Here is a 25883-nt window from a genome sequence, read left to right on the forward strand (position 1 = left end):
AGCATCTTTCTCGTCCAGCGAACTTGAGCATTTAGGTGCCTTACAAACACAATGCTTGTGATCAGTTGTGTTTTTCTTTTTTTTCCTAGCCCCTCCCATTGAATCAACCATGCTTTATGCTTGATAACCATTAAGGCTTTGAGCTCATAGGGTGTGGTATATCTGTGCCAGGTTGACCAAGTCTTTGTTTACTGACCTTTGTGTTAACCTAGGGCATTCTTAAGCCTCCTTTCATGATGATACGGTAGCAGATTGCAGTTGGACTGGCTTCAAGATAATTGGTCTTAATTATTTCTAAGTCATTGGTTAGTGCAGTGTAAGAACAAGCATTGTTCCAAGAAAGGATATAAATGGCTTTTGAATTTCTTTTCTTAGCATGCAAATCAAAAGATTAGCGTGGAAGCAAAAGCACATGGTACAAAACTGTATGGTTTGCTAGTAGATTGTAGGGTTCCTCTAGCTTAAATTATACGAACCACTGTTAAGCTGTTAACTAGTGACAATTTTGATTTCCTTTTTGTATTAATGGATCTGTAATACTTTTATTTAAAGTAAAACCATGTGATAAAGGACAGGTTTATTAAGTATGCTGCTTTGCATACCTGTCTGCCCCCTACCCCTCATACCTACTCATCCTTTTAAGACCAGACTCCAGTGTAACTTCTCAGGAATCTTTCATATTGGCTCCTTTTTGAGTTTGTAATACATCTATAATAATACAGTGTACTATATAAATTTTTAAGAAGCTGTCTCTCCCTTCTTCCTCCCCGAACCCACTAAGTTGCTAGTATTTTAGAATCAGGGATCATGTCTCATTCATGCCTTGCGTTCTCCAACTGTACCACCTCCTCAGTTGTAGCACATGATAGGTGTTGAATGAGTTGTTGTTCAAAGAATAAATGAATATAAGCAGAAAAGTAGAGAAATTAGTTGATGAATTGACTAACCAACTTAGAATTTAAAGATAATTTTTTAAAATCTAAAATCAGAGTAGATTTAAATCAGTATAGTATAGATTTGGCACAGAACAAGTTGATGTTCTCCACCTTTAGTAATATTTGGGGGCAGGAAGTATGATGCAGTAAACTGAAGTGTCTCCAGATGCAAAGAAGAGATGTGTTTATAGGCTACTTTTGGTTTTGTGTTTGTTTTTATTTTAATTAAACCTCCTATCATGCTGTCAGTTTGCCTGAGGAAATAGAAATTTGGCAAATCCACCAACCATCCATGGATACTTTCACTGAGGCATTGAGGAATGGGAGTGAAGATGGGGAGAAAATTCCTAAACCTGTCTCTTGCCCTGTCTTGGAAAGAGCTTATGATGGGATTTGGTGACTCAAAGCTGTTTTAGTTTTAGAGGATGGGATGTGGTTCTTGTCATGGATGGGCAGCACGTGCTCTAGAGCAGCAGTCCCCAACCTTTGTGGCACCAGGGGCTGGTTTCCTGGAAGACAATTTTTCCACGGACCTTGGGGTTGGGGGAGGGGGATGATTCAGGCAGTAATGCCAGAGATGGGGAGCAGCAGATGAAGCTTTGCTCACTCGCCCACCGCTCACCCCCTGCTGTGAGGCCTGGTTCCTAACAGGCCACGGATGCTAGACCCCTGCTCCAGAGCTTGATCTTGGAGAAGTAAGATTGTTAGTCCTGTAAATCCTGTGATTTGTCAGCTTGGCCTCCTACCTATCTTATTAGCAGTCTTTGAAGCTAAGTACTTGAATCTGGAAGGAAGAGAATACTTAAATGCCCCAAGATTAAAAACCAAAATTTGGTATGTCTTTTTTTACTGGGTAAGTCATTTGAAATATGACACATATTTTTCCAACTAAAGAGTTTTTTCCTCATATTTAGAAAAAGCAACAATTAAAAAATGGCTGCATAGTCCCGTACCCTTAGATGGTGCAGATCAAAACAAAAGTAATACTTTTAACAAGAAATTGCATGTGTCATGAATGTTTCGTATGTTGCATGGCCATATTACATTTTATTTTTGCTTGTCATCTGTTCTGTTTTTGGACTTTTTCTCAAAGCAAAAATTATTTGTGAATGCACGTTTTTTAATAGCACGTAAATATTTATTCTTCACTTTTTTCTGTGGCTGTTTTTTTTTTCTTTTCGTGTAGTCTTTGCCATCTTTTAAGAGGTGGTTAATGAAATGCATTGTTTTTGGAAGTATTATGCCATAGTTGAGTCAAAGTCACATGTTTTTCCACTTGGAGTTTGGCAACCTCCAGATACAATATAAGCTCACTAGTTCGGTTAATTTTTGTTTTAAATTGGAATCATGCCTAATCTTTAGACCCAATGTTTTACTGAATTTCAGCCTCAGCTCCGTTAGACTTAACTCGCCAATCGTTGTATGTTATGTTGAATACATTTCTTTTTAATCCAGAAAAAAAAGACCTGTTTTGAACATTAACCAAGTCTCAGTTATCCCCAACCTTTTCTATAATATGACTTTTTTATATTTGCTTCCTCTTTAAATCCTGTATTACCTCTTTTGACAGATAACCATCTATCAAATATTAAATAGGCAAAGGACATTATTCATTTACCATCCATAATATTTTTTGAACTTGCCCTGTGCTAGGTCCTGAGGGACCCTGCCTTGCAGGTTCTCACAGCACATGTGAGAACTATATCCATGAACAGCCAATTGTGAGCCAGCGTAATGAGTGCTATGTTGGAGGTAAGCCAGAGGGCTGTGGGACTTGAGGCTTTAAACTTCAAGGTGGAGGCTTCTAGGAAGCTTTCCTTCATAAATCCATCTTTGCAAGGGAGGCAAAACCAGGGTATTCCTCAAGGAGAAACTACAGAATGTAGCCAGAGATGCCTGCAGACAAGAGTTCATTTCATCAACTTGGTGAGGCTCTCATTATCTTCTGAAGCATGAACACCATGGTCAGCATTTTTATCCATGTTGTATTATCACTTCTGAGAACAATTAGTTTGGGGGAAAAAAAACCATGCCGAGAGTAAGAGCTACTCTTTCGCACTCCTACGTGTTCTAGGGCCATCTCTGGCTTATGTTTCATGACTCCAGGTGGCGAGCTGTTCTGTGAAGATAACTCCTACGTAGAAGTCACACGCCTCTTATCACCACAGCTTTGGTTTGTTTTTTGTCTACGCCTTTTTTTCTGCCATTGATTTTTGCTCCCTCTGTTGAATCTCTTGTACTATTTGGTTGCCCCTCAACTGTTTGGGTCTTCTTTAATGCAGAGCCTCCCCACGCGGTGTGTGAAGTAGGCCTAATATGAAAATGACTTGTAATGAAACATCACTACTCTGCTTTTTATCTCCATTGCCACTAGCTGTGTGACCTTATTTGCTTAACCTCCTTGAGTCTCAGTATTCTCATCTATAAAAAGAACGTAATAGTACTGCCTGATAGGGTTGTCGTGGGTGGTGCATGGGATAAGTATATAAAACACACAGCACACTGAATTATTCCAGTGGCACTTCAGCTGCTTAGTGGCAGTCACTTCTTTGAGAACACAAAAGTTTACACACAATTGGCTTTTAATCTTTTCTAAATTTCATGCCTTTTAATATGCCCTGTGATCATCTCCCTGCCCCCCATTTTTCTGGCACTTTGCTTTCCTTTTTTGGTGAGTGTTCAGACTTAGTTGTTTTGCTACTTTGACCATAACCAGGCATATCCATTCAGCAAATACTTATGGATGGTTTCAGTGTGCTAAGCTCTGTGCTAGGCTTTGGGATGCAGAGGCGCTGCCATTCAAGTAGGGGAAACACATGGAAGCAGCCAGCTGGGATGAGGAGTTCTGTAATGCTGTTCTTTAAAGCGTTATGGAAACACAGATGAAGGAGCTTTAAATTTGTTCTGAGTAGATCAGGAAAGCACGTTAGATTTTAACTGGACCTTCTCATTTGGTGGATAAAAGGAAGATCAGTCCAGGAAAAGGGAGCTGTTTATACAAAGACAGATAAGGATATAAGGTACATATGGTCACTATGAAGTCAAAAGTCTGTGCTCCTCTCCCCCCACCACTCCAGTTCTGTCATAAACGCAAACAGAAAAGGAGTAGCCTTTGTTTTTTTTTTTTAGATGTGAAAAACGGCTTGCCTCAGTGCTGTTATTTTCTTTGCATGTATATGCAAAATGAGAGCAAATGTCGGGGTAGCACAAGGACTTAGAAGCAATATGTGAAAGTGCATATTCTTGAACTGTGCTTCGTACTGTCAATTTTCCCTCCACTTCCTGTGTTTCCTTCCTTTGATCATTTACAATATGCCGGGCACTTTACAAATGTTATCTCTTTTAATCCATAAAACTTTATGAATTAAGCTTTTCCTTGTTTTGCAGATGAGAAAACTTGAGACTCAAAGGAGTTTAAAAAAAACAAAACCAAAAAACTTGTTTAAGATGTATAGCCTGTAAGTGGTTGAGCTCTTCCTCTGAACCAGCATTATCTCCAAAGTTTGTTCTCTTCACCCTAAAATGAAGTGTAGAGCTGCTGCCTAAAAGCCTTAGACTAGGCCCACCCAGTAAATTACTGAGTAGTTGGATGACTGGTACAGGCAGCCAAAGCTTTCTAAGTTTTGTTTCCTTCACCTAAGAAATTGAGTAATTGGAGCAGATGAGTCTACACTTCCTCTTAACTTTATGATTTCTTCTTTGGCTCCTTCCATCTATTTGGTTCATATCTGATCATTTTGTTCAGCCAAGTGTAAGTTATGTGATGTAGTGGAGAATGTTCTGCTGCACAGGTTGCGAAGGCATGACTACTTGGAGTTGTTTAAAATCACTTTTAAGATCAAAATAGTGATTGCCTCTGGGAATGTGGGAGAAGGGGATTGCCTGGGAAGAGGCATGAGAGAACTTTTCTGGGGTGAAGGTAACGTTCTGTATTTTGACATTAGTTGGGGTTATACAAGTGTACACTTACATTTCTGTATTTCATCGGATGTACGTTTTACATAAAAGAAAAAAGCGATAAGCAAAGACTGAACTCTAGGTAATGATATGTATGCTGAAGTATTTGGGGGAAGTATACTAATGCTTGTAATTTACTTTAAATGCACGAAAGGTGAGATAGATTAACAGATGGAAAGAGGAATGGGTAGTTGAAGAGATACGTGATAAAATAAGTATAAAACAGTGTTAATGATAGAATCTAGCTAGTGCATACATGGTGCTTGCTGTAAAATTCTTTCAAATTTGCTGTATATGTAAAATTTTTAAGACTAAAATAGTAAATCCATATATATTAGTATTAAATATTATCATAATAAATTGTTGAGGGAAAAAAATCACTTTAAATATGAGCTGACAATTTCGTATCTCCAGCCTCCTCTGCTGAACGGTCTTTGTTAATGCTACCCAAGGCTCTAGTTAGACTATCATGAGTTTAAGTGACCTGATTTCAACAGCTCAGAGAGACCTTTTCTTTCCTCAGCCAGCCTTGTAGGTGGGGAAGTTCCTTCCCTTAGACATTTCAAACTAGTCTGTGTCCCACAGAGCTGAAGTTTGCCAAGCAGAGCTCGTCTCTGTGGCTGTTTGAGTCACTAATAGTTATACCATATTTCTATAAGTTAGTGTCACCATCAGCCAAAGGTTAAACTTTTCTTCTCCCCTTTCCTACCCCAGATATATCCTCGATCAGATGGTGTTTGTTAAGGAAAAAACCCTTTTTTTGGTTTTGTGCTTTGTTTTCAGTCTACCACTTGTTTGAGATGCCTTCTATTTCTTTAACAAATCACACTTCGTGCTTTCACAGCACTTTAGTTGGAGACAGCTTCTCATTGTGCTGGTTTGAGTTCTGGCACTTGAGAGCATCTTCATTCTGAAGATTACAGAATGTCTCTCTCATACTTGCAGCAGAGAGCTTTTCTTCTTTTCACTGGTTAAGCCCTATCCCCTAGTGGTGCCCAAATTGAGTGTGCCATCCAAGTTGTGCTTGAAAATATACTGGCATTAGGAGTACATGAACTCTTGTGCAGCAAAAGGGGAGAGGGGAGGTGCTTAGAACAATGAATTCAATCATGGGATACCTAGTTTCATATAAAAAAAAAAACAGTAAAATAGCTTAAATATGTTTTGAATTATTTTGTTCTAAAAATGTCATCTTTTTCTTTTCTCTAACTTTCATGACAATAATTAACCACAAGTCATTTTACATACTGAAAACACAAGTTATTTGACTCACTGTATGTTTGAAAATACAATGTAACAAAATGACATTTTACAAGACTTAAGTGAAACAGACATTTTGAGATAAAATTGGAGTTGGAGTGCAGGGAGAGAAGGGGATAGAATACTTCTTGAGTTGCACATGAGTCTCTGGCACTCAGTAGAGAGTATTTTTATTTAAAACCCACAAAACTGAATGGGAGAGGAAAGGAGAAATTTGATTACTCGACTGTTACACTAGAAGATTGGATCTGTAAATTTACCTGAATCCCTGAAACGGGCAGGTATTTGTAAGTGCCAAATAATGTCTGAACTAACCAAGAAAAACTTGCTTTTCTGCATGACTGGTGAAAGCATTGGTTCCCAACAACTTTCACGTTTATAAGGATTTTGTTTTGAGGACTAACTACACATTGGGCAAGCAGCTGTGTAGTCCAGAAAGTATTGGCTGGATTTAGTGTACTACGGGCATGTGGATTCCGAGCAATGTCACACCTTGTCTATGCCAATAAATCAGAGTGTCTATTCTTGTTACTAAATCTGATGTCATTGGCAGATTTTCCTCCTTATTGGTAGGGTGATATTCAGACAGGATAATTTTTTTGTGTGTATTTTCCTCTCTCTGTGATGGAGGTGTTTTTATGGTTTCTTTTTCTTTTCTTTCTTAGCTATGAAATAATACTGGCAAGTCCCAAGAAAACTAGATCTGGATTTCATTTTGTCTCTTCAACTCTGTGTGATCTTGCGCACATTCCTGACATGTTACAAACAGCTTGTGTCTCTGAATATGCAGTATCAATTTTCAGTGGTGAAAGCCCCAAAAGGAAACAGACTGATTCTTCCATGCACAAACAGCTGGGCAGTTGTGGATGGAATTAATTGCTGATATGTATTGGCTGTGTTTTTCTTCTCTTGTCATTTCCTTTGCAGCTGTGAAAGTGAAGTTTGACTTGAAAACAGACATTTCCAGCAGTGCAAATCCAGAAAGTATCAAGACGGGACTCTTCAAATGTAATATCCAACTGCTACCTTTGAGTTGTTCAGTTTGGGGGTTAGGTGGGGAAGAGCAAGGGATAGCAGCAGGCAATTCATAATTATGTATATATGGATGAAAAACATAATTATATCAGGCACTTGGACTATGAAAGGAGGATTTTGGAATGGGTTAACTTATCATGGCAAGAGTGACCTCATAATCCAACAACAGACGAAATCAGTCAGCACCTACCCGCAGGATCCTGAAAGAGGGTGTTCTAGGCCATCTCTCAAAATATTGAAATATTCAATACTCCAGACTGATTTATTGTTCCAGTGTGAGGGAGTAGCAGTTGGAGAGGGTAATGTGACAACATGTATCATTAAAAATATTTTCCTAGTCTTCTCCCAAAGCTATTTCCATTATTTGTTTTAAATTCTATGTAAATGATTATATAGCTTATTTTTTACATGCTTGGGTATTCTACTGAGAAACCTGTTTTTTTATTTCATGGGTTATAGGAGTTCCGTTAAAAGTAACTGTTGGTGCGTCTCTGAATGTGCATACAGAAAGTAGTATTGATTAAAATCATTTTGAACAATAATCGGATGTTTAATAATAGTTTCAATAACTGAAATTTTAAACGCTATTAAAGATTTTTAGACAGTACGTATACATCCTCCTGAATATCTTATTTGGAAATAAATCAGAAAAAAATTAAAAATCAAAACTTATGGAATTATTTGCAAAAGTGGGTGATTGCAAATTTTTTAAAGCATAGTATTCATATTAATGATTTTCATCAAAATAATTTCCCCTTTTATGTGTTTATTTCAATATTAAAGCATCAGTCAAATCCCTTATTTTTGAAGGCAATTCTTGCTAATTAGTTGATAAGAAAATGCTTTTATTGTTTCTGTATTGCCAGGAGAACTAGAGCATTGGTAGAGAAGGATAAGTAATGCTTGATAATGTTCAGGTCCCCTGTCTTGGCCACCTAGGCCAAAGTCAAGTTGTAGAGCAGTGTTGCTGACACCTTGAGATATGCAGAAGCTGCTGTTGCTAAACTTAGCAGTTGGCATGGTTGGACTTCCTTTACAGTAGTCCACTTCCACCTAACATTCTGTTGGCTGAGCTGCGTGATCTACCTTGCATTTTATCTTTACTTTCCTCACGAAAAAGAAATGTCTATATTTCATTCCATGGCAGGAAAGCTGAACTTTCCCCCCATTTCTATGAAGAGGGTTTAACCCAATTAATTTTGACTCTGAGGCACTGAAAAACGTTGTGGCAACATTAACGTGCCGTTTGCTCTCACTGAAGTCGGCCTGGGTGTGTTGTTTCCCCCAGAGTGGGCTCCACCCCTGCTCTAACCGCACTGTGTGGATATCTCACTGTTTAAAACAAAGTTCATTTTTAGGGCAGCATTGCATCAGAATTGCTACACAAAAACCAGCTTAAGATATGTGCAGCAGCTTCCATTCTTTTTAATAAGTAAGTACAAAATTGTCTGTTGTAATACCAGTAGCTCACAGCTTAGGGGGAAGCACAGATAAGATAGATGGTTAATTTTGTGCCAGCTGCTAGCAATGTGCAATATTCTTCTTGGGGACTTAAGAGCTTGTGGCTTTATCACTCAATTAAATTTTTTCCTGTTAGTGTGCTTTTTACCCCTCTTGAACTGTTTACTGAATTGTTCTTAATTGTTTGGGGGATGACATTGACTAAGGAAAATACTGGTAGTCTCTCAAATGTGCTAATTATTTAAGATAAAAATGCTTAAAAATATTGCACTGAATTTATTGGACTCATTAATAGCATAATCTGGCAATACTGTATTTCGAGACATCGTGGCATGAACTCTGTGTGTAAGAGTGGGTTCATTGAATTAAAAAAAAGCAGCATCTAAAGAGCCTTTATTTCTGTCATAATGATGCTTTGTCCTTCTGCTGTTGGATATTTGTCAGAGGAGTTGGGGAAGGCTGCAGCCCAGAGTTCTGCTCTGTGCCTTGTCTGTGCCTCTGTGTTCTTTCTAGAGTTTGTGACGTGAACGGTAAGTTGAACTATAGGAGATTGATTGTTATTCAGTGAGGTCCACATTCAGCAATATTTCTTTGCAAGTGGGGTCTAACCTTCTCGCATATTGGAGTTCTTTTTGTAGTTGGGTTTTAAATGCCTGTGAAGTGTTTGATTACGCACTGATCAAAGTGGGCACGTTGAGAGAGAGGTTGTGCTTTGTGATGTCTGTACTGTTGTCTTCCTCTCTTGCATGTTCATTGTGTCCCCTTGTGGGGCAGACACACCCATTCAGTCCAAGCAAGTTGAATCATTTGCCTTAGTTGAAATCTAAAGCTGCGGGTTGAAAACGGCAGATTTCTGTAAAGCTTGCAGGGGTGGCATTGTGTCATCCTTTCTGGACTTAAACCTCCTATCATTTCCTTGCTTCAGCTTCCTCTTGGCTGAACTACTACTCTTTGGTAGTAGTAATGTGTTTAGCTATTTTCTAACATCACAAGGATATAAGAATAAAGTAAAAGCCTGATATAATAGAAAAAAGCACTAGCCTGGGAATTAAGAGGCTTTTACTTTGGACACTAGTTTCTACATCTGTAAAATTAGGAATTTGGGTTAGCTCTCTAAGACCTTTTCCAGCTTAGAATACCCTAATTTTCTTGGTAAAAGACTCATGCCTATTCCAGAGATGCTAAAGGGAATGTATTAGATTTGAGAAAAAATGTTTAGATGTTAACCCAGAATCATTCTTACAAATGACATGAAAACTAAAGCTTTGCTTCAAATAAATTGTGTATATCAGAAATTTTGGAAATTTACTGTTTAATATCTGAGCAGTAGAATTAGTATATAAGTGATGTCCTCAACAAGAAAATAAATTTTCAAGCAGGAACTAGGTGAACCTCTTGCCACAGGTGTTGTGTAGACATTTATTAAACATTGCCTATTATACTCAGTGTACAATTATTAGTTGTATAGCCTTGGGTAAGTGGCTTTCAATCTTTTTTTTTTTTTAATATATTTTGTGTCACGACCCAATACATGTACCACAGACACGCCACTTAATCTCTAAAATAAATTTCTCTTAACAGTGCAAAAAACATACTGCTATATTTTCTGTTCTGGTTTATTTTTTTAAAATGTGTTTCAATCCACTGAGCTAGATGACCTCTACTGTCCCTTTGAACTCTAGGAGAATATAGTTACTCCTAGACTTTTATAGTTGCTCCAGAGCAAAGCTTGCCAACTAGTTTGCTGTTAAATACTGAAATTAGAAGATTTTCTAGATAGATTTTTATTGGGAAATTTTGTAGAAAGTCAATAGCCAATATCTAATAATACTCTATCTTATTTTTTTCTTGTAATAATTATGTAATACAGAGAAAATGGAGTGGGTTTTTTTTTTACTTAGCCCTATCATATGGCTGCTCCCAAACCCCCTCCTCTTTACTCCAGTGTGCTATACAAATTTTATTTATGCACACTGTATTAGTGAAAACTAAAGTGACATGAAAAGGGTTAGGAAGTCTTTTCTAGAGAAATAAACTGTGTGTCACATAGATTAGATACAGAGTATCAAATTACCCTTGATAGACCCCATCTTTGTCTTCCTCAGGGTTTTCCCAGGGCTCTAGAGAAGTTCCCTTCTCTGCTTTAATGTACTTCTAAAAAGTATTAATTTTATAACTTAAAGAATGCACATGGTAAAAAGATGAAACAATATAAAGGGCATATGACAAAACGTCTCTTTCTTACCCTAATCTTTGAACGCTGTGCCCCAGTGGGGAGTTTCTTCTCTATTTTTCCGGAAAATTTCTGTGAATATGAGTGGACATCTTTTTCAAAAATCCAAATAAAATTATACTACACACACCATTATGTATCTGCCTCATTCTTTTTAATGGTTGTATGGTACTTCAGTGTATGGATGGGTATACTATAATTTTTTTAATCATTCATCTTTTGATAGGTATCTGGATTATTTCCAAGTTGTTCCCTTTCTCCCCATCAGATATACTTAGGCTATCAGCCTTCCCTCCTACCTCCATTTTGGGACAGAGCCCAGAACCTAGGTGCTACTGGAAAGGGGTGATAGTGCTGTGTGGAAATGGAAAAACCCCTCACCAACTTCTCTTCCTCTGGCTAGAACACCAAAAGTAGGCCCCACTGTCCCAGCCATTCATGAGTGGGTAAGACTGCCCTAGGAGTCATTTTTCAGCAGATTAATGAAATAACATTGTGTTCAAAGTCTGGTAACTGGAGTGTGAGATTGTGAGCCTGTCACTTAACCCCCTTGATCCTCAGTTTTACCATCTATTGAGTATAAAATGAAAGATTGGAATAGATGAGTTTTAATGTCCCTTCCAGCTGTAATAGTTACATAGTATTATTTTTAATATTGACTTAAGCTATATAGCCCAAATTGTATGAAGTTTCTGTTATTTAAATTAAAAACATCTTTTGTGTATATTGTGTGGTCTGTAATTTGTTTGACCTGCCATATGGCCTGAGCTATTTGAAAGTTTAAGAATGTGGAAAAAAAGAGAGAGAGAGAGAAGTTAAATATTATACTATATTTTACATAAACTCTCCTTTTCTAAAAAATCACTTTCAAAAGTATAAAATCCATTCCAGAAGTAAAAGCAAATCTTTTTATCAAGCTTGAATACTTGAGGAGAAGATTCTGAGGTGATGTTTGTTTTTAAAATGGATCTTTGTAATTTTCAATGAATCCAGCCATTCAGAGTTAATCCTGAGGGCTTTGAAACTTGGCTTCAGTCCCCTTGTTTAAATTGTTTTCACATTCTAGCCCTCTAATCCATCTCTCTGTTTCACTGAATGCTAAAATTGATGTTGCTTGACATAGCTAAAGTTTTCTGACTTGGTGCTGAGGAAGCAGCCTTAGAGGTGAACTGTGCACTACCACCCTGCCAGCAAAGTTATCAAGTTACACAGCAAAGTTATAAAGTAACCGAAGCAGGAATTTTTGCTGCATCACATGTAGGTTGTTTAACATTACCTGTTTCACCATTTTATTGTTATAATTCCATCAAACGACAACTATCCTGAAAGCAACATGGAATACGAATTTATCGTTTGATTTATATAATTACAATAGGAAGAAAAAAAGACATTTTCTTGGCCTGGAGGTAGGGGAGTCTGTGTGTTTTCATGCTGGTGACCGTAGCTTCTTAGCAGAAGGCTTGACATACCTTGAATAAGTATACTTCCCTAAAACCCGAGAGATTATTTGTTATCCAAATAATGCTAGAATTCTGTGTTAATTTTCATATCAATTGTTTGACATAGTTCAGTTTAGCAAAATGTGTTGAGGACCTTCTAAGAGGCAAGCACTGCATTAAAGGGTGGGAGTACCTAGATGACAGAGACAGTCTCACTGGAATGTACCAAAATGACAACTGTTCCTAGTTCTTCTATTGTTGGAGTTTTCCAGTATCCACTGGTAAGTGGAACTGGGCAGAGAAAGTTCTCCAAGTTTGAGTCTGTGAAAATAGATGGAAAAAAAGTACATTTTCAGTATTTAAAAAGGGGTACTAATGCCTTGTTAGGGCAGTATCAGTTACTCTTCTGTGTGTGGATCTGCTAGTGACATCAGTTTCTCACTAATCAAATTCTAAATGAAATAAACACATTTGTGATGTGTGGATTAATTGAGCCCCAATTTTTGCGTACCGTTGCAATTATTGTACCTCGTATATTATAATGGCTTAAACAATTGCTTGTATGAAACTAAGCTTGAAAATGGTCACACTGTGTCTTTATGACACATCCCAATATCTTCTTTGTCATGTTACCTTATCCATTGTGGCATTTACGACTGAGGAAATTCTCTAGAGTCAGAAATATGCAGGATACTGCTGCCTACAGGATGTTGAACAAACTTTGTCTAAAATATTTGAAACCATTTTAGAAAAACAGTCCTATGATAGCAAAATCAGTCAAATAGACTGTAGTTTGAGCTGAAGCAGAAAGCCTTTTTAAACAAGAGGGAAGAAAATGTCTAATCGTTACTCTGGTCTGTTATGTATGCAATCTCAGAAGGGACTGCTTTTTCTCCTTTAGAGCCCAGCTTTTGGCTAGGGTCCTGTGACACACAGTGGGAATTCACTTCCTATCAGGAAACGCTGTTTTTCAATGTATTATCTTGTTGAGACAACCACAGTGGACAATAGGCTATTAATGTATTAGAACAACAAGTGTCATAACTAAGCCAATATTTGCTTTGTTTTGAGTGTTGCCCTAAAAAAAAAAAGAAAAAAAAAAAAAACTTTGGCTGAACTTCAGAATACATTTGATCATCAGTAACTGCTGGGTACAAAAGCCATGACAGTCAAAAAGAACAAAGAAAAAAGTGCTTTAATAGTGGTGATGAACTTTTGCAGGTTTACTCTATTCACTTCCTATCCACAGAGAGACAAGAATAATTTAAATGATTTCAAATACAACTTTTGGGTATGAAAAAGTGTGTACTTAAAAGCCTGTTTTGAATTTTGGAAGCCACACCAAGAAACTGGTATAAAGAAAAAAAGCCTCCAACTCAAGTTCTCTTACAAAATACCAAACCTTCCTGTGAGATATATCACATTCAGTTTTGGATATTTATATTTAAAATGATTCGATAAAACTGCTTACTTGAGGACTGACAGCTTTTTAAAAGCTGTTACTTTCATAATGATTAAGAAGAAAACTCTATTCAGGGGGTTGTTAGTTAATATCAAGTCACTATTATTGATATAATTATGTGATAAGACTACAATAAAATTTCAGATTTGGAAGGTAAGCCCAGAGGTCATCTATTTCGAACCACCTCATTTTATACGTCGTGAAACTCAGACCTTACCTCTTCATTGAAATCTTCCCTTACTATCTTAATCCATAATTCTGTTTATCAGCAATCCTCAACAACTCTTGGATATCTTATATTTATCTTTCATTTAGCATTTATCATGAACTGTTTTTTAAATAATTTTGTTTATTTATTTATGGCTGTGTTGGGTCTTGGTTGCTGTGCACGGGCTTTCCCTAGTTGCGGTGAGCGGGGGCTACTCTTTGTTGTCGGGCGTGGGTTTCTCATTGCAGTGGGCTCTCTTGTTGAGGAGCATGGGCTCTAGGTGCACGGGCTTCAGTAGTTGTGGCGTGTGGGCTCAGTAGTTGTGGCTTGCGGGCTCTAGAGCGCAGGCTCAGTAGTTGTAGTGCACGGGCTTAGTTGCTCTGCGGAATGTGGGATCTTCCCAGACCAGGGCTTGAACCTGTGGCCCCTGCATTTGCAGGCAGATTCTTAACCACTGTGCCACCAGGGAAGTCCCATAAACTGTTTTTTTATTATCAGTTTTCTTTCCATGAGGTCAATAGAGAATTTTAGTAGAGAATTTTAGTTCTTAATAGTTAAAACTGGGAAGTCTTTAAGGGCAGAACCTAGATCTGTGCTTTATATCTCTTTATATTCTTCACCTAACAGCTGTATTAGTGTTTACTGATTGACTGGATAAGTAGTTTTTTGTTTATTTTAAGATGACATTTTGTAGCACCATTTGTATCTGGTCTCAGAACACAGCAGTAGGTATAGATTTTTTTTAATTGCTCTTTTTATACCTTCATACTATTTTGTGATTACTTTTTCATTACCTCAACCATCTTGGGTAGCTGGCCATTCTGATCAAACCATGATTAGCCCACTTTTCAAGAGTTGCTGTAGATTCTCTGCCCTAGTTTACTCTAAGAGTAGAGAATGGGATATTATGAGTCAATAGCCCTACTCACCTCACTCAGTTTAATAAACCCTTATTGAGTATTACTGTTAGTAGACAGTGAAGAAAGGAAAAAGATGTTGGCCCAGATACTGGGGCAGAAAGACATACTCAGATAATTCAAAAGCAACACAGACTATGACAAAGTGCTTTGGGAACACTAAGAGGGGTGGGGGGGCTAATTCTGATAGAGGAGATTGGGAAGCCATCGTGGAAGGAGTTGGTTTTTGAACACACCACAAAGTGTGGAAGACTTGAATGGATGGAGGTGAGCAGGGAAAACAGTCCAAGTGTGTGAGAAATAAGGTGAGCAAAGCATTAGTTAGAGAAATGGCTTCTGTTTGGGAGGGTCATCATTTTCCTCTCAGTCTGTGGGGTATACTTAAAAGCCTTTTCCATGCTATTTTCAGAGCCTGAATTTTAAAAACTCCAGACTGATTAAGATGGGACTCCAGGATGCTTAAAAAACAAACAGAAAACCTTGGGAATGACTAAGAAAATTGTGTGTTTGGAAAATTATGGTAGGTGGCTTTGTGCTTCTCAGTTGTAACCATGAACCTGAAGGATTGTAGTATCCATAGTACCTTTTAGATGTGTAAAATAATACTTCACCACTCTATAGAACCCTTCCTTGACAATAGAGATAAAAAGTAGACACAAAATATTTACCAAACTCTGGAGAGCTGCTTAAGTTACTAAGCTCCATGAAGATTGCTTTTTTCTTTTGACAATAAACTACTTGATGTAGGCTTTAAGTCCAGCTAAATAGGCACTGTAGAACTAAGCTGTGAGTCTAGTCTTTGTGAGCCTCAGAGAAACAAGAATCCTACTCCAGGCCTGAATTTAAAATATAGCAAGCAATTTAAGTGGACCATTCAGGCATGTGTGAGTGAGCACAAAAAGCTGAGTCATAAAATTTACTCTCTCTAGTGAATTACCATGAAAGCTTAACAGAGAAGTGTTCTCATTATTTTAAAATGGTATAAATGACTCTAAATTCTTATGAAAGCACACGTTAAGAAAATTTGTTTTGTGTGTTTTTAACTCTGAATGCATACCTACAAACCCCTTAAAATCAAGAAACCGGTACTTGAGGCATTAGGTGATTTTCCTTTTTCATGAAAGTTAACATTTTATTTAACGTACAGTAGCTTTTGAAATTAGTTTATTGCCAAAACCTTTAGTTAAAGGAATTTTTTTAATGTAGTTCATATTTAAATCTTTTCTTACATTGATAGATCATATGATCTACATTCTATGTATCATATGCTGCTCTAGATAATATGAAAAATCTTGAGTAAGATAAAGTGAGGGACTTGGACAAGTCAGATTCTCTCCTGGGACCTGTTTCTTCACGTGGAGAAATGAGGGGTAGTACTAGATGTAAATAATACCTTATATCCTATTAAGCTCTAACACCTTTAAATTCTAAAGATGCTATTCCTCTTTTGGCTGTAATTAGATAATATTAAGGAAGGCAGTATTTATTTCTTGGAAGAGTTGTTATATGGACTTATAAATGTTTTGTTTCTCTGTTATTCTTACAAAGGTATTTTTCAGCCTGCTGTTTTTGATAAACTTTCCTCCATAAATTAAACAATGAGTTCTTTTAATGCTTTCTCTTTTCGCGTGAATTGGACAGTTAGCCTTTTTAGGTCTTCTTTCAGATTTTTTTTTACTTTTTATTAAGACCAGTTTCCAGCTGTGGATTAGAGGCTTGGGTGGTTGTCTCTTTATTATCTTCAGTCTCCTCACTATTCATGTCAGAAAAGAATCTCGATCTCGTTTCTCTTATACGAATTGTCATAAAATATCAAAATGTCTGCTCACATTTTCAGGATTGTTATTTATATTGACTAGGCCTACTTTGCAAGGCTAAATCTTATTTTATACCAGGTCAGAGCCTAGACCTCTTTAAATGAATCGACAAACCTGTATGGCAGTAAATGTCCAACACAGTTCTAGATGAAATAATGGGGCATATATAATCTACGTAGTAGGATCCAGAGGACTCCCCTCACCTCTTTCTAAAGCTCACAATTATAGTTGTAATTTAGATTACACTTCGTAGAAGATGAAATTTGATGAATGGCCAGGGGATTTTACTTATTTATTACTGATTTAATCATCAAATTCCTGAGTGTCACACCCTGTACTTCATGCTTTTACATTCAAGTAAACTTCATCGTAAGAAAATACAGCCTATGAAAACATGTATCTTTTCAAAGAGTTCACATTAGAGTTGGGAACTTAGATTTGGGGCTGGGTAGGGGAGGAGTTGGAAACATTTACTGGAGGATCTTAACAGGTATAAATTTGAAATGACTTAAAATTTGAAAACATCATTGGAGTTTAGGGATGGGGATAGGGTAGCAGAAGGTAGAGATGCAATATAGTGTAGTGGTTAAGAACACAGGTTCTGGAGCCCATCTACTTGAATTTATATCATAGCTGCACACATATTGGTATGTGACCTTGTACACGTAACTTCTGTAATGCTGTTTCTTTGTCTGTAAAATGAGTATGGTAATAGCACCTACCTGTCTAAGGTTATTATGAGGATTAAATGAGTTAAAACATGCTGCCTTCTTAAAACAATGTTAGGTAATAGTAGATGCTCAGGAAATGTTGACTACTGGCCATTAATCCTCTCTCCCCATAAAAACATACTTTCATCAAAAATTGTGTTTTTAAAAATTCTGATGTAATTTGTTTAATAGAAAAACACAAAAGCTAAATTACTAAGAAGGATGGTGTCAGTAACAGAGTCGGAGTGGCTGAATGCCTGACAAAGATTTGGAATCCAGGCAGACCCTTGAGGACAGGGCAGATTCCTAGCAACAGGCAGTAGGAAAAAGCCCAGGTGTATGGACTGTCAGGGAGGTTGGGCAGTAGGTTTCAAACCCTGGCCTGTAGGCAGTGCATAGGAACAGGGTGTTTTGGCAAAGGGTGGCAATTGGTAGAAGCCTAGATGGGGAATTAATACCAGGGAAGTTTGCATGGCATCAGAAATCCCCTACTGTAAGCCAGGGTGTGAGCCATCAGGTTACCTTAGGGAATGGTAGAAACGGATAGAAGGGTCTAAGACTGAGACCTGGGAAAGAGGGTTCAGGCATAGATCTTCAGTTTTGAAAGTATTTGGAGTTACCGGATAGAAAAACAAGAAAAGGATTTAGGCTGCTTTAGAGTGAGTGGAGTGGCTAAGAGATTAGCAGAGTTTGATTATTAACAATCAGATAAAAGTATTGCTAAAGTGAAAGTCAGACATCAGAATGGGAGCAACAGCAGCAAGACTAACTTGATGCTGAGCTGCTAAACTAGTTTCTTAAGGTTTCTCATAATCCTGGGGGCCCAGAGCCTGGCATGATGCTGAATCTGCAGGCTAGGGTTTAGTGGTCCCTAATGTGGGGAGAAGGGCAGAAATGCAGCTTGTATGTACACATGGCAAGAAACCTGATAAACAGAGTGAATGGCTTTTTAAATCCACTCTTGCTTAATGAAAAGACATTCCATCAGACTGGAATATTTTAAAATTTGATAACTGCTTTAAGTGTTTCAACTATGATAGAACCAGTAGAGCCCACTGCATCTTTAATTTGTGGTTGATGTTCATTGTGAATCTTCATGGAGTTTTACAAAGAAATTTCTGTTCAGAATCTGATGTGACAAGAACATTCATATCATCTTCATATTTTCTTGGAAACATTGTTTCTTGATCTAACATGGTAATAGTTTGCAAAAGTCATACCATTGTGCAAGACATCTATGTTGCGTTGCCCTTACGTATATCAAATGGTATATCAAGTGTCATTCGGGAGTCTTCCCTGGTGGCGCAGTGGTTAAGAATCTGCCTGCCAGTGCAGGGGACACAGGTTCGAGCCCTGGTCCGGTAGGATCCCACATGCTGCAGAGCAACTAAGCCCGTGCGCCACAACTACTGAGCCTGTGCTCTAGAGCCCACAAGCCACAACTACTGAAGTCCACTGGCTTAGAGCCTGTGCTCGGGAACAAGATAGGCCACTGCAGTGAGAAGCTCGTGCACTGCAACAAAGAGTAGCCCCCACTCACTGCAACTAGGGAAAGCCCATGCACAGCAAAGAAGACGCAATGCAGCCAAAAATAAATAAATTTATTTTTTTAATGTCATTCGGGTTGCTATTTTGATTTCTGTTATTCCCAAAGAGCTGACTTTGATTTTGCAAAGGTGTGCTATCTATCTACACTGCTGTGATGGTGAAATGCCTCCTAAAATAGGTATTATTAAGATGGAAATTCCATTGGAACAGTATGTATATTAGTTTTCTAGGGCTACCATAACAAAGTACCACAAAATGAGTGACTGAAGACAACAGAAATTTATTCTCGTACAGTTCTTGAGTCCAGAAGTCCAAAATTAGGGTGTCAGCAGGGTTGGTTTCTTTTGGCTGCCCTGAGGAAAATCTGTTTTGTCTCTCTCCCAGCTACTGGTAGTTGGTAGCAATCCTTGGTGTTCCTAGGCTTGTGGCTGCGTCAGGTCAGTCTGTGCCTCTGTCCATCATCACATGGCTTTTTCCCTTGTGTGTCTCTGTATCCACCTCTCTCTTACTTTTCTCTTATAAAGACACTAGTCATCAGATTTAGGGCCTACCATAATCCAATATGACCTCATCTTAATTTAATTACAAATTAAGACACTATTTTCTTCTTTTTTTAAAAAAATATATTTATTTATTTATTTTTGGCTGCGTTGGGTCTTCGTTGCTGCGCACAGGCTTTACTCTTAGTTGTGGCGAGCTGGGGCTACTCTTCATTGCAGTGTGTGGGCTTCTCATTGCGGTGGCTTCTCTTGTTGCAGAGCACAGACCCCAGGCACATGGGCTTCAGTAGTTGTGGCTCGTGGGCTCTAGAGTGCAGCCTCAGTAGTTGTGGCGCATGGGTTTAGTTGCTCCGCGGCATGTGGGATCTTCCCGGACCAGGGCTCGAACCCATGTCCCCTGCATTGGCAGGCAGATTCTTAACCGCTGTGCCGCCAAGGAAGTCCCAAGAGCCTATTTTCAAATAAGGTCATATTCTGAGGTAATGATATGAATTTTAGGGGACACTATTCAACCCCAGTACAGGATGTAATATCAAACTTCAGATTTAAAGGATAATTCATTTGAAAAAGCTAGTTTCCCAAAAACAGTTTTTTTATTATAAAAACAGATTTTCAAGGTTGATAAACATCTCTTTGCATGGATTTCCACTTAAAACTGTTATCAGAGTTTTAAATGGTGGGTTATGACCAGTATTTTTGGAAATAATTTTCAAGTACTATTACCTATGCTTAATAAAATTGCATTTTCATGACTCAGTATTAGACTTTCCATAGAAAGAAAACAGATGAGGTTGTGATGATCTTGAAATCCTCCTTACCAGCCAAATCTAGAGGTAGGAACTCCTTCAAATGACTTCTTTGCAGTAAAGAGTTACCTACAGCTTTTGGATTGGCTTTTGCAGCTGTATTTTATAAGTTATAATCATGAAAGCCAGAAGTCTTTAGTTGGGATACCTGATAGTAGATCAAAATGAACTCTTGGAACGTACTCATACCTTGTGTTCTTTAAGATTTTTTTGTATATTTTCCTCCAATTTTTAACATAAGGAGCTTTGCCTCATATTTTTTGTGCCAGCCTCCCTACTGTCCCTCACTGGTCACAACAATCACGTTAGGAATGGACCATTAGAAGTACCATCCACTATAACAAATCAGTTTTCTAGACCAGCCTTTTGGGTGAATGTTTTGATTTGAAAACTCAACTCATTTTTAATAATGAACTTTTGTAGGATCATTTGCATTTCTTCAGAATGAGGAACTAGAATTTCTTGAGTTCAGAAATTTTGAAAAATAGGTATATGTAAGATTGGAATTTGAGGGAGTTAAGTTTTCTATATTACTTGTATTCTGATACTCACTTTGGAAGAAGTTTCCTGAGGTTTCAGAGTAGACATGCAGTAATAGGTAAGAGTGATTTTTCCTCAAACATTGCTCTCAAGAAAATGTCAAAAGCAATGCCTTTAAATTTTTCAAGCTCAATGTTGCACATGTAATTTTTTTTTTTAAAAAAAGCTTTTTTCCAGGACTACTAAATAGTAAAGAGCCAACGATTTAAGGTATCTCCAGAAATTGAGAGCAATGAATCTTTCTTTAAAAATCATAATCTCCACTAATTCCACTTGTTTAAACCTCTCATTTATCATGAGCTGTCAAGTTCAGGATAGTTTCCTGGATTTCAATTTAAAATTTTTCACTGATACCAGGGGACATAATAACAGAAACTAAATGTCTTGGAGGCACATCTGAGTAATCAATCCACTGGTCTCTGTCAACTTTCTCTTAGGGGGAAAAAAACAAAAACCAAAATACCCCACCTTTTGGTTTTTTCCCAACCATTTCCAATACACTCCATGTTGAAGACAAATGATGACTAAGGGAATATATACAGAACGTTCATCATGTTTTGTAGAAAGGAGGGTAAAGGCACTGAGGCCACGTGTTTTTGGATTCTGCAGGATACTTGAGAGATTGCCTCTCTCTCTGGTTGATTGTTTTACTCATCATTTTATAAGATATATATATATATATATATATGTATGTATATATATATATATATATATAAAATCAGTCTTTGCTTTTCCGAATGATTCACGTTGGGAACAATTTGAGCTAAGTCTAAAAAGTGATTGAGTTTAGGCTTCAAGAAAATACACTTCTTCTGAACTTCTTGTACATGTTTTCAAGTTTATAACTCTGTCCCTCGCATGGCCATTACAACTGGTAAATTTGACCTATTTATAATGAAAGTTTTTTCCAAGTTACCGGTGAACATTATTTCCATTCCTACCAATGTCTAAGCAAGTGACTGACTCTCTTCTCCCCAGCCCCTACTCTTCACGTACAGAAGTCAAGCTCTCTGTTCCTTGCAACAGGTAGTGTTGATCAATAAAATATTCTTCATCAACTACTGATACCTTAGTGAGAAAGAAGTTAGATTCATTTTCTGCCTTATCCAGCAGTGAATGCCTTTGGTCTTTGGATCACCCTGCTCAGTGTGACCTAGCAAGCACCTACTTAAACAACGTGTGTTATGGTTATACTGAACTACTACTACGTTCCAATTATACTAGCACAGGATGTATTTTTCATGTTTGCTAAAGTAGTTTATGTTAATTAGCAGCATTGCTTTTATTATTAAAACAGTTTGAGACCAAAATGCTCTCATAGCTGTGCCCTCCAGTTGATACTTTTCTTATATCTGTTTTTTTAGTAAATGCTGAGCCAGCTATCAACTTCCATTAAAAGTACAAGACCCTGAGAAACATAAAGGGTTGCTGTTACTGTTACTAGCTTGTTTTATTATTGTTGGCATTTTTTCCTTGACTTTGTCAGATTTTTTTTTATTGAAGTATAGTTGATTTACAATATTATATTAATTTCAGGTGTAGAACATAGTGATTCCCTATTTTTACAGATTATACTCCATTAAAAGTTATTAGAAGATAATGGCTATAATTCCCTGTGCTGTACAATACATCCTTGTTGTTTATTTTATACATAGCAGTTTATATCTCTTAATCCCATTCCCCTAATTTGCTCCTCTCCTCTTCCCTCTCCCCTTTGGTAATCACTAGTTTGTTTTCTATATCTGAGTATGTTTCTGTTTTGCATATACATTTGTATTTTTTTAGATTCCACATACAAGTGTTATCACACAGTATTTGTCTTTCTCTGTCTTACTTATTTCACTAAGCATAATATTCTCTAGGTCCATCCACATTGCTGCGAACGGCAGAATTTCATTTTTTCTTATGGCTGAGTAATATTTCATTGTATATATATATATACACCACATCTTCTTTATTCATTTGTCTGTTGCTGGGCACTTGGGTTGCTTCCATATCATGGCTATTATAAATAGTGCTGCTATGAACATTGGGGTGCATGTGTCTTTTCAAGTTAGTGTTTTCGTTTTTCTGGATATATACCCAGGAGTGGAATTGCTGGATCACATGGTATTCTACCTTTTTTTTTTTTTTGGCTGCGTTGGGTCTTCATTGCTGCACGCAGGCTTTCTCTAGTTGTGGCAAGCGGGGGCTACTCTTCGTTGCAGTGCGTGGGCTTCTCAATGCGGTGGATTCTCTTGTTGCGGAGTATGGCGCATGGGCTTCAGTAGTTGTGGCACATGGGCTCAGTAGTTGTGGCTCACCGGCTTTAGAGCACAGGCTCAGTAGTTGTGGCGCCCGGGCCTAGTTGCTCCGTGGCATGAGGGATCCTCCCGGACCAGGGCTCAAACCCATGTCCCCTGCGTTGGCAGGCAGACTCTCAACCACTGCACCAGCAGGGAAGCCCTGTTATTCTACTTTTAGTTTTTTGAGTTAAGTTGCATTTTTGACTCAGGCCCAGATTAATGGTATCTTTTGCTAATCAACTATAGATTCATTTTTTCCTAGACTTTTGTATTGAAGCTTAGAGTTTATAGTTTTATTTTAAAGATATACTCAACAGAAGTCATTTCAGAAGAGAAAAAAAAGTATTCAGAAATTTAAGGACCATTTGGATCAATTTTAGGATTCTGGCAATAGACCACAGAGAGTTAAATTTTCACATTTATACCAGTTTGGTAGCCATACAAGATTTTTTTATTTTACTACTTTGATAATATTTACCATTTCTGTTTTGGTGCTGAATATTGTGATCCTATAATATATTTTCAGGTGCCCCAGTAAAGAAAGACAGTAATTAAGTTTGTAATAGCTGTGTATACTAGGAAATAACAGTCCTTTGAGCCGTTCCATCTTTTTTGGTCAACTCTTCCACACCTAATTAAGATCTATAACCATGAATAATTCCTTGTTTGGTGAAGAATATTTGGTAGTCCGAGGCAAATGATTAAATCTCAGTTTTTTTAATCTGTACAGTGGAATTATTGCGAACATAATCTTTTTCTGAGGGTTGATTTGTTTCATTATAAATAGTTAAAGGCCCTCAACTCTTTTCAAAATGATGCTAAATTAACTTTAGAGATAAAAATGTAAACTTGAACATAATTTACTGTTACCCAGGGCACAGTCAATGTCATTCTGATAACTTCTAACTAAGACATAGCAGTTATCTGCTAGATTAACAGTTACGACTTCCAACATACTGATCATTGCCCATGTGGTGGTGTTTTCAGATGGACTTGAACCAGTTTAAGGGCCCTTACCCTGCATGTATTTAGTTCCTCTTTGTTTGGAACTCAAAATTTTGTGGAATGTTCCATGATGTTTTATGATACTACTCACCTTTGCCTACTTCATTAAGCTTCTTGGTCTGCCCATGTCCTAATACTCCTTGTCCTTATGTATCTTATTTATCTGGTTTGCTAAGTACTGATAGAAAAGAAGGCCAATTATGAGGAGGCAATATTGTGTTGCATAAAGAGCTAGGAGAACTTAGATCACCCTGATGATGTTAGGTGTATGATATTGGGCATGTCTCTGTGTGAAGACCTCTTTCATTAGTTATCTAATCTAGAAAACAAGAGATTTGGACTGGTTGTTCTCTTAATTTTTGCTTCAAAGCCTTCAAAGAATTTAAGTGAAAGGACAGATCCTTAATTTACTGGTAATATGTTAGTAGATACTTCTTAATCTTTAAAAATCTAGTTACTTAAAGAAAGTGTATTCCTTAGGTATTTAAGTCATGCAAACCACCACTATACAACTACTTCATTTGTACATCTACTTTTCTGTGCATGCTAGACAGAAAGACAATCATAACATTAAGTCTATTTAGAAGCACTAGGATTTTTAGGCTTTCCTTATAGCCTATTCTTCTCAGTCAATACTATTTATAAATTACCTGCATAAACTGTGTGTGGTGGGCCTTGTTTTTTTCTTATATTTCATTTGAGGGTACATTATGGCCATGGGGCAGTCTGTGAATGATATGGTAATACTAATAAATGTCATTATTATGATTTTATAGCAATATCTGATACTTGAGCTTTAGAAAAATTGTAGCTTTAGAAAAATTACTCAACACCTCTGATTATAGTTTCCTCTCATCAGTAAAATGTGTTCCTTGAATCTAGTCTGAAAAATTCCAAGAGAGCTCTCATAGAATCAGTAGCCGTTATAGCAATGAGATCCTAGTGCTTTGTGGGATAATTAAATCTTCTTCCGTTTGGGCACTTAGAAAGTGCCATCTGTATTACTCATTGCCACTCAATGCCTGTTTTTCTTTTTTCATTTTTCTTGACTTTTATCTACTTCTGTTCAATTTTCCATATCTATCAATTTCTATGTCAGCTGTATATAAAATTTTGGCTAGCAGTTGAAAGTAGTTCATGTATTTTGCAGTTTAAAATGAATAAAATTTCAGTGGTCGATCTGATGTGGCTTGTCATCGTTTATGCAGAGTGCAAGTTGTTTTCTAGAACTTTAAATACCTTCAAAATTTTATAGTAACTTTCATCAAGAAAAACTAAATAAACTAGCATTTGTTGTTGTTGTTTTTAACCAAATATGCTGCTTTGAAGTCTCGGCATATCTTTGATTATTGTTTTAAATATCAAACAATGGGCCTGGTACTTGAAAGTACAGCCATCTTTTTGCTTATGTTCTAGAGAAAGCTGTTAAAACTACCAAGAATTTCAAGTTTGGAAAGACTTTTTATAAGTAATAACTTTTCATAGGATTGTTTTTACCATTCCCAGTCTAGAAGTAACACAAACAAGGTTGTTTTGGAAAGAGTTGTGATATAGTAAAATAATTCAATTCAGCCGCTGCTGTGGAGTATTCTGCTGTTGTGGGGACTACAAACATAAGCAAAGAGGTCTTGAAAATTGAGCTAGAAGTAGATATGAGTCAAGAAAAATGAAGGAAAAAAAAAAAAACCTGATGTCGGGTAGTACAGATGGTACTTTCTAAGTGCCCAGATGGAGGAAAATCTAGTTATCCCACAAAGCACTAGGA

At 37.3% G+C, this 25883-nt stretch overlaps 1 protein-coding gene across 5 annotated transcripts in view; it reads left to right on the forward strand.

The window, feature by feature from the left end:
* ADD3 (adducin 3) overlaps positions 1–25883 on the forward strand; it is a 122465-nt gene that overhangs the window by 58431 nt on the left and 38151 nt on the right. Inside the window, exon 2 of one of the 5 annotated variants that reach the window (XM_089898154.1) lies at positions 6818–8619. The exons of 3 other annotated variants lie outside the window; for them this stretch is intronic. The gene's annotated coding sequence lies outside the window, so the exon portion shown is untranslated. Of the gene's footprint in view, positions 1–6817; positions 8620–15316; positions 15428–25883 lie in introns of those variants that run through there. One more of the 5 variants, XM_022568805.2, reaches the window with a different exon arrangement.

Source organism: Delphinapterus leucas, chromosome 16 (genome assembly GCF_059928025.1).
Source record: "Delphinapterus leucas isolate spDelLeu-1000000601 "Yukka" chromosome 16, BTC_Dleu_Yukka2, whole genome shotgun sequence".
Taxonomy (NCBI): domain Eukaryota; kingdom Metazoa; phylum Chordata; class Mammalia; order Artiodactyla; family Monodontidae; genus Delphinapterus; species Delphinapterus leucas.